The following is a 9,971-nucleotide window of genomic DNA, read 5'->3' on the forward strand; positions in this document are numbered from 1 at the left end:
TAAGATTTCGATATCAGTCCACCTAAACAGACAGACACTCATGTCTGGACAGGTGCACTTGCTCACTCAGTTGCTGGTATTGCCCACCTTCATGTCCCAAGGCTGCTACTGATAGCGGCACACGAAGAGCTTCTGTCTGTCTTAATGAAGCTCCTAACTGCATGAATACCTTACACTGGTCACTCACTGGTAGCTTTAAATTCCTGGTGAAGGAATTCACCTTATCTGGGCTCAGTGAGGGAGACTTTATAATACTAGGGCCTGAAAAGTAATTCAGTCTCCTAAGTAGACCTTCTATGTACCTGGGGACCCAGAGATTGGATGCTTATGCCAGTTTATGCCAAACTTTCCTTCTCCCCTGTAGATCTAAAATAGCATAGTAGAGAATGCCTAGAAGGGCATTCAGGTGGTAGCCATTACTTATTCTTTTCAGAGTGGTCTTATTCAGGCCAATAGTCCAATAAGTTTCATCTCTTAAATCAAGCGCAGTAGAGGAACTTACACGAAAATTGCCTGGGTTTCACAATATGCTAGAGGATCTCCCCTGAGTGGGCCTAAAGTAAGAATACCTTTAAGATAACTTCTGAGGCCACTTAGACATCATCCTCACATTGGGGTAGGTCTTAATGCCAGGGGATTGGCTTGTTTTCATCTTTGATTCGGGTCCCAAGCGGTTGGAAGGCTAGTGAATGAGAATGTCGGTAGGGCAATGCACACCTACCTATCACTGTCGGCGACAGACCACAGTGACTTATAATAATTCAGCACGTGACACAACAGGAGGGTCTTCTCTAATCAGTCACTCTTGTCTCCTTATCAGACATAAGGTTATTGAGGGCTTGCCTGAAAGCTCAAGCCCTCCTTTTACTTTCCCCAAAGATGAATAAAAAGAAACAGTAATATTGTAGCTAAACTAGTATCACTCGGTTGAAGAATAACATCAGACTGTGACATTTTTCAATACATATTTGTTAGTTTTGATCCCCCCCCTTTTCTTTTACTTGACTCTTTTTCTCCACCACCAGGATATTTTAAAGAAAGTTTGTGGATTTCACAGGTCGATGTGAAAGCACACCTGTGATTAATTGCTTTTCTCTCTTAGGTCTCTGTTGGGTCAGGACAGTTCGTCCTGAATCTCAGGCCCATCAAGTGGCCTAGGAACAGATCAAGTGATAGGAACAGATTCGGTTCCTATCATAGGGAAAGCTAAATGAAATAGAAATCTAATGGATCCCTAAACTCATGAAGAACCTCTGGTGAGCCGGGCGGTGGTGGCGCACGCCTTTAATCCCAGCACTCGGGAGGCAGAGGCAGGCGGATCTCTGTGAGTTCGAGACCAGCCTGGTCTACAAGAGCTAGTTCCAGGACAGGCTCCAAAGCCACAGAGAAACCCTGTCTCAAAAAACCAAAAAAAAAAGAAAAGAAAAAAGAACCTCTGGTGAAGGAAACTCAGAATTTCTTCAAGCAGAGCTCAGCATGATCCCTGGAATATTGCCCTAGATCAACCCAAAATTTGTGCTCTCAGGAAATGTGGCTATTTGGCTTTTATTTTTGTTTTTTGAGGCAGGGTTTCTCTGCGTTGTCCTGGAGCCTGTCCGAACTTGCTTGTGAACCAGGCTGGCTTCGAACAGAACTGTGGCAAAAGATAAGGAAAGCAGGGGCTGAGGACTAAGTGGTTACAATCCATCCCCACAAATTACCATTAGTATGACTCTGTTACAGACTAAGCCAGGGCAGTCCCCAAATGAATGTGTATAGCTAATAAGTGACACTTTGTTAGGGAACAAAGGGAAGTTAAGACAAGGGCCTGAGCTTTCAGTCCAGCCCTCAATAACCTTATGTTTGCTAAAGAGACGAGATTGAATGATGAGAGAAGACCCTTCTGTTGTGTCAGCTGCTAGGATTATAAGACATGGGGTTTCTTGACAGATGTCTTATGGGAAAGCCTATGAGATAGTAGTTTTCCAAAAGAGTCAAATATTTGTTACTCTGTATGAGAATGAGATGAGCATTAAATGCACTCAAGATAACCAATGTATTGCTGTGAGCAGTGTCTCAAACAGTCTTGCTCTTCTTAGTGGTTCAAGTCGTATATCTAACAATGAATCTCCTATCTGAAGTGGTTCAGGAATTGTGAAAAACTGGGCAGACAGTGGTGGTACACACATGTAATCCCAGCACTCAGGAGGTATAGGCAGATGAATCTCTGAGTTCTAGGCAGCCTGCTCTACAGAAAAAGTTCCAGGAGAGTCAGGGCTACACAGAGAAACCCTGTCTCGAAAGAACGGCAACAACAAAATTGTGAGACACTGAGGACTGATATGACAGAGATCAGCCAGTGGACATTGTTCGCAAGTGTAAAGGGAAGTCCGTTAGTACATCTTTTTAGACTTCTATAGGTTGATCGCTTGAAAAGGGAATTACAGTAAGAAAGATAACCTAATTATTAGTTTTTGTAACAGCTATTTTTTTTTTTCGCTTTCGTCTGTTTGCTCCTATGATGATTAATCTTTGTTGTCAACTTGGCTGGATTTAGGATCACCTAGGAAATTACTGAGGGCACATCTGGGAATATTTCCATGAAGGAATTCCCAGGGAGGATTAACTGGAGGGAAGATCTACTTGTAATGTGGGTGACACCATCCCCTGCTTAAACTGCAAGAGAAGAAAACCAGCATCAAGAGTTCCCTCTAGAGCTCTGCTTCCCATGCGCCATCCAGTGAAAAGCTCCCATTCTGGTCAGCCATGAAGTGGGTGGGTACTCTCATTCTTACCCCCAGGCACATGGGGTCAGGAGACCATGGACGGGAGCCATTGAAGTTGTGAGGCAGTATTACTCTTTCCTCCCTCAGCTTGTTTGTGTCAGAGATTCTGGTCATGGGATTAACAAGCCAGTTAATATGCCCCCAAGCAAGGCTTTCATATATCAGCCAAATGTATAACTGGAGCAGCCTTTGATATTAAATGGCTTATATCTGAAAGTCATAGACAGTACAGTTTAGATTTTTCAAAAATTTCAAAGCACCAGTAAAAGCAATAAACTATCTCCTCATCTCCACCAAACAAAATGCTGTAGTAAAGCAATTCTATGAGCTAAAAGTAGGGTTACTCTGCTTGAATATGTGCATCAGTGTGTGTGTGTGTGTGTGTGTGTGTGTGTGTGTGTGTGCGCAGATGTGGGAGGGTGCCTGCTTTTTCTTCCCATAAGACCATGGAGTCTGTTGAAGATGATGTGAAAATCTCTTGCCCCGCTGATAAGGCAATGTACTGAGAAACAGTAAACTTGAGTTTTGCTTCTGTTGTGAGACTAGAGTAAGTTACTTCAATTTTTTTTGTTCCCCACCCTCACTTCTTGCCTGGATACCTCAAAGGTTTATCTTCATGGTGAAATGCTACTGAAATGTTGGCAACTCCCCCACCCAAAACAAAACACGCAAAAATGCATGGCAGTCGAAGAATATGGCCCTTTTCAAGGGAAATATATTTGGAAAGAACTAGCATTGCAATTCAGTGGTTGAAAAAAAAATAAGAGCTACAGTGTCCATTACTTAAAATATTATATTGCAAACACTAATTCCTTTTATATATATATAATGATACATACATTTTAATTCCTAGCTTTAAACTCAGATTTCTGTGTGAGACACAGGCAAAACAGCATATATAATCTTACATATATAGAGCTACATACAGAGCATTATTGGTGAGTCTAAATCTGTCTGAATATTGGGCTTGAGCATACTTCACAGAAAACATGATTTCTGGGTAGGTTTCGACAGATTGAAAAAAATCCCTGAGGTGACAGAAGTCAAGGCAAGTATTTCAACACTAGCGTGCACAAAAGCATGGCGTGTGAGACAGGCTCTGTTTGGTATCTGTGGCGGGATTCAAGCTTCTATAGCTAGATCACCATGATTAAATGGAGAACACAATTTAGAGACAGGAGTGGTAAATGAGTAGACACGCTGGTGGGGCCCAGAAGAAAAAATCCAGGGTAGGCCATTTGAGGAGCATGGGCTTTTTCCTGAGGTGTGGAGGAAGCTGCTGATGGCTTGAAAGCTCAGATGTGTGAGAGATAGACCGTCTGGTGAAATTGACAACGCTGTGGAAGGTAGGACAACCATGGACTCAGTGCTTGAAGAAAATGCAGTCAGGGAAGATAGGGGAAAGGGGGCTATTTTAAAAGTAGAGTATTCAGTAGGAGTTGGTGATTGCTGTATTTGTGGGCAATGGAAGGAGTTGTTAAAGATCTTTGACTCTAAGATGTCTCGCTTTGGTGACTGGGTAGGTAGCCTCCTTCCCTACTTGTTAGGATTATTCAAGCCCCCCTTGTCAGGATTGAGAGGACTGGGCAAGAATGGCCAAGTTGGAAGGACATTATAAGTTGTTCAGTTCTGGGAATGTTGAATTTGGGATATTTGTGGAATGGAGTTAGTAATTAAGAACCATTAAGCATATTGGTTGTCCTAGCCATGAAAATGGTTACAAACATTGAAGCTTTAGTATACAGTGAAGATTTGTGAACTCGGGAATGAATAGAATGTCTGAAGAGTAAGAACTCAAGGGGCTGGGAAGATGGCTCAGTATGGAATACCACTAACTGCGTAATAGGAGGAGCTGAGTTAAATACCTCCAACAGCCATGATAAAAATCCCAGAATGGACAGGGTGGTGGTGGTGCTCACCTTTAATCCCAGTACCTGGGAGGCCGAGGCAGATGGATCTCTGAGTTTTTGGCCAGCATAGTCAACAGAGGGAGTTCCAGGACAGCCAGTGCTACACAGAGAAACCCTGTCTTGAAAAACAAGAGAACGGAACAAATTCAAGAATGTCTGGCTATAAATGCCTGTAAGCCCAGCATTTGTGGGGCTGAGATGGGCAGATCTTGGGAGCTGCTGGGCAGCCTGTCTAGTCAAAACAGTGAGCTCTCAGTTTAGTGGGAAACCTGGTGCCAAGGAAGTAAGGCAGAGAGTGATAGAGGAAGACACTTGACATCCTCTTCTGGCCTTCACATGCGTGCATATAGGTGTGCATACCTGCATAGTCATGTATATGCTCTATACACACACACACGCACGCTCCACACTCACACAACTAACAAATGGTCAGAGAAGCAAGAGATGGAACTGGAGACTGAAAGCCATGGCAGAAAAGATGTGGCAAAGCAGATGTGGCAGCTCTGACAAATGTGAGAGAGTGAAGCATGACAGATTAGAAAAGCTTTGACTTAATATAGCAATTATGAAGGCAGTATAAGGAATACGGAGAGAGCATTTGCAGATTGGGTAGGAGGAAGAAGCAAGAGATTACAACATAATAAGGAGTAATTGGTGAGGTAGCGTGTGGGAATCATAGTGAAGGCATTCATTTGAAGGAACTTGATGGTAACTGGAAGTGGGGCACTAGAATAAATACTTATAGAAAAATCCAAAGGCAGATTGATAGTAGTTTTTTGTTCCCTTTGGTTTTTTGAGACAGGGTTTCTCTGTAGCTTTTGGAGCCTGTCCTGGAACTAGTTCTTGTAGACCAGGTTGGCCTCGAACTCACAGAGATCCACTGGCCTTTGCCTCCTGAGTGCTGGGATTAAAAATGTGCACCACTGCTGCCCAGCGGATAGTAGTTTCTGTTCTTCATTTTGAGAGAAATTCATTTTCATCCCCCCATTTCTCTGTTATTTGACATTGGCAGCATGGTGTTGTGGTCTACAAATGTGTTGTCGAAATTTATGCCTATCCTGTGACATAGGCAGACTATTAGCTGCAGGTTGTACATGCCTGAAACCAAACAAAGCATAAAGAAACTGACTAAAACTCAGAGATTTTCAGCAATTTCCCATGGACAGTTTTTTAAAGCATGCTGTATCTTAGTGTCTGGTGCCACCGAAAAGACTGATAATGTAAGAGAAGTGATTTTTAGCCAGGTTTTTCTTGTGAGTGTGGATTTAGAGAAAAGCCCATACTTAATTTGGAAATGTGAAGTCCCAAACAGGTCCAAGTATTTGAAATTTGACAGGTGTAGAAGAGAGACTTTTAGGCAATAGCTAATTTTTATTGAGCAATTTACCGTGTGCTACATTCTGAGTTAAATACTTGCATTGTCGAATTTCCACAGTGACACTCCGAGGTAGTTACTGTTATCTTCCACTAACAGATGCGAGGACCGAAGTGCAGAATAGTTCAGTCATTTGGTCAAGGTTATGTAGTTACTGTGTCGTGGATTTCTTCAAGCATTGTAGAAGAAACTGAGGCTGAGGGAATTGTCGTTCAGATCTAGGCTCTGTCTGGTACTAAAGTACCGTACTGTCTTAGACATCAAACTGTCATGAAAGGAAGCTAGTAAAATAGAGACTTTGCTTGTATTTTTCCAGATCCATTCTGTAAGACAAGAATGGTCACCGGATTCAGGTGATGACAAAAATTTCCCGTTATTCTAGGAAATGAATAGTGAGACCATTTTTTTTTAAGTAACACACCACAAAGCATAACACAGCAGGGCATTTGTATAAAGCTTTACAGTGACAACAGGGGACAGAAAAGAGCTACTCAGTTGAGTTCTCATGTGGCTTCTTCCGGTGGCTTCATGTCAGCAGACTTTGCTTTCCACAGGGAAGATCGTTTGTGAGGGAGAATTGGCCCAGAGACTGTTTCTCCCTCAGCTTAAGGCCTGCTAACAAGCTGATCTGACTAATAAGCCATCAGCCTGCATTTGTAGACTATAAACATTCTAGCTGGAGACTGTGGGAGAACAGAATGTGAGGCTGGGAGGAACATCTTAATTGCTTTCCCTTCCAAGATGACTGTCTCCTAAACAGAAACAACATGTAGAACAGGCGGAAGCAGATGGTTGTGCTGCCTAAATTCCCACTACTCTACTCACGTGTCACTGACAGTGTTTATCTAGTGATTGGGATTTTAATTATAGCTTGATCCAAGTTTTAATATATGATATAGTATTAATGTTTAATAAGAACATTATAATTCTTTTTTTCAGTGATGAACCTCCAAGGTTTTAGTGTCTTCTTAATTTTGTTTCTGTTATACCTGGACATTGCATTGTGTACATATCTATATGAATTCTGATTTTGTAGGATTTCTTCCAGATCTCTTTTTCTGTGCTCGATAAATTAATGGAAAGGGAGCGAACAGAAACATATATGATATAGCAAGTGGAAAGAGGCTTTTATTCTAATTGCAGATATTGTGTATTACTAGGTACCAAGAGCTATGCAGGCTACCAAGTTATATAAAATGCATCTCTTGCCTTCAACCATTGAACTCATGAGTGGAACCTTGCTTTCTAATCCCTTGGGTGCTCCTGAACTAGATTGGTAAGTGTTCCTTAACAGTGCAGACTAACAAAATTAGTCCCAAAGTAGTGAAGTCCAGTTTTTGAGATTTTGGTAGCCAGAATAATGAGATAAGACTAATAATACCAACACTGATACAGACCATCGAGTGGTGGGAGGACGCATAAAAAAATTCAAAAAAAGTAATATATTCTGGATAAAGTTGAGGGAGGCATTTCACAACTCAGCACAAAAAAAGTAAATTTGAATCAGTCTAACACTTTAAACAGAAGGGTGCCTGTTCTTTTTCGATAGGTGGGGAAATGCTTAGATAAAGGGGGGATATATTTTATTCAGTACATTTCTTCCTATTAGAAAGCTCCTTTTTCCTTGGCCTGTGAATTTGGAGAGAGCAAAAGGACCTACTAGTAGATTAAAGGAAAGAAGAGGCTAAACCACCGGCAATTCTACAAGGCAGAACAAGCTGGAAGGAAGGTGGAGGTACCAATAGCCTTAACAACTGAATAAAGCCTTTCCTCTTAATATATATATATATATATATATATATATATATATATATATATATATATTTGGTTTTTCAAGACAGGGTTTCTCTGTGGCTTTGGAGCCTGTCCTGGAACTAGCTCTTGTAGACCAGGCTGGTCTCGAACTCACAGAGATCCGCCTGCCTCTGCCTCCCGAGTGCTGGGATTAAAGGCGTGCGCCACCACCGCCCGGCCCTTAAAATATATTTATGAAATATTTATCCAACATTAAATATTAACAAAGAATTAATGAAAATATCCCAAACACTTTATCTTCAAAGGAAGCTCCCATTTTCGTTTAAAAATGTTGTTTAAATCTCAGAATCACATCAGATGTGACTCAGGCATAAATTAGTATTGGTCTGGGGGTGAGTACTGCAAGAAAGCTGATAAAGTGGGCATGACCTCCAAGTGAGACTCTTCTGTCACCTTTTCTCAATTCATTGGTAAGAAGGACCAAAAATTTAGCAATTTTGTTATTGAACAGATTGCTAAATGTCAAACCCCCTCAGTGAGACCTGTACATATGTGGGAAGAATAAAAAAATTAAAATCCGTTTGCACTGGATCCGATGTTGGCATTATGCAAATACTTCCTCTGCTTAGGGCCTCTAGTGAGAAGGATAATACCTTCCACCTGGCATTGACTGAGTGGCTTTGTGAATTCCTTTGGTCTATTATGTTGTTGGTACTTTGGCTTCTTCAGCACCCAGCACCAGCTGATGCCCTGATCTGAGTCCCAGTTGGACAGCCTTGATTGCTCAGTACTGTAGCTGTCTCCAGGGCATTGTTCTTGAGACTTCCAACAGGGCAGATTTGTGTAGTTGGCCCATCTGGACAAGATCTGTAACAAGTAGAGCTCTGTGCAGTAAGCTCATCTCCATAGTCCACCCCCACCAGCCCCGCCTCCGGGCTGCAGCAGCCTGACACCCCAGCCCCTTTAGGGACAGTATCAAAGAGATACTCTCTGCTCCTTTCAAAGGGGTATTGCTTGTGGCTTCTCATTGATTGGCACTACCTGGGCAGAAATAGGAACACAGGAGCTCTCTTTTCCCTTTTCAATTTAATCTCCTCATATAATAATGAGTTCTTATATTTGATTCTTAGTATGTGAGTGCTAACGTGTCCGGTAAAAGTAATTTCTAGATCTGAATATGGTGATACATACTGTTAATCCTAACACCAGGAAGGCCGAGACAGGCGGATTATGAGTTCAAGGCTAGCCTGGGCTGCAAATAAGTTCCAGGATATCTTAAGATATACAGAAAGACCTTGTCTCAAAGAGAGAGAGAGGGGGGGGGGGGGAGGGGAGAGGGGAGAGAGAGAGAGAGGAAAAAGAAAGGAATCTAGGCCAGCTACCTTGGTCATTCCAAAGTACTGTCTCCCAAATCAAGGGAGGTCAAAGGGTGTCTCAATGAATAAGATAAATTCATATGAAAATGGAGAAAGAAGGCTGGTCTTGTCTGTGTACTACAGAATTTACATTGACCATTGGACTTAATTGACTTGAATTAGGAATGTATGTAGAATGGAGAAACAAGGAAGAGCTGAGATAGAAGAGAGGGAGATGGGGAGAAAGGTGGGGAGTTGGAAGGGAGGGAAGAGAACTCATATTACGTAGTTAATTATTATTCTGGACCCAGAGAAAACGACACAGTATTTTAAGAGGTTATTTGTCTGTGTGTTCCAACTGCTATCCTCATATCTGTATTTTTCTCATTTCATTTCTGTGTTCTTCATAGATCACTTCAACAAACACATTGTACTAGACCAATGCATCCCTATGACACAGAGCAACACACCAACCCACTCTAGGCTGACCTTTCTTGTAGCCTTATCTGAATCCTATGGACGAAGAAAGGGAAGGACAAAAGGGTAAAGAAACAACCCAGACTATGACTCTCTAAGTTGTACAACTACAACCCGAGGTAGGTTGAGTTCTCTAGATAGGGACACCCTCTGCATGCCTGATTTCTCCTCAGGAACATTGAAGCCTACGTGATCCAGAACAAGGTTTCATGGTGCCATTATTCACTTGCCAAGAGGAGGTGAAGTTAGAAATTCCTAGAAATTAAGAGACTTCAGAGAAAAAGAAGAAACAAATGTAAGCATCTCTCTAAAGATTGCTTCTGAACTCTACTCT

At 41.9% G+C, this 9,971-nt stretch overlaps 1 protein-coding gene across 10 annotated transcripts in view; it reads left to right on the plus strand.

Annotated features, from left to right (window-relative positions):
* Positions 1 to 9,971, plus strand: part of Plp1 (proteolipid protein 1) — a 103,406-nt gene that overhangs the window by 9,927 nt on the left and 83,508 nt on the right. For 4 of the 10 annotated variants that reach the window (XM_038317500.1, XM_038317499.1, XM_038317505.1 and 1 more), the window contains exons 3-6: positions 7,211 to 7,326; positions 7,660 to 7,785; positions 9,571 to 9,703; positions 9,811 to 9,932. The exons of 1 other annotated variant lie outside the window; for it this stretch is intronic. The gene's annotated coding sequence lies outside the window, so the exon portion shown is untranslated. Of the gene's footprint in view, positions 1 to 7,210; positions 7,327 to 7,659; positions 7,786 to 9,570; positions 9,757 to 9,810; positions 9,933 to 9,971 lie in introns of all 10 variants that reach the window. 5 more of the 10 variants (XM_038317503.1, XM_038317504.1, XM_038317502.1 and 2 more) reach the window with 5 other exon arrangements.

The sequence above is a fragment of the Arvicola amphibius genome, chromosome X (assembly GCF_903992535.2).
Source record: "Arvicola amphibius chromosome X, mArvAmp1.2, whole genome shotgun sequence".
Classification (NCBI taxonomy): Eukaryota; Metazoa; Chordata; class Mammalia; order Rodentia; family Cricetidae; genus Arvicola; species Arvicola amphibius.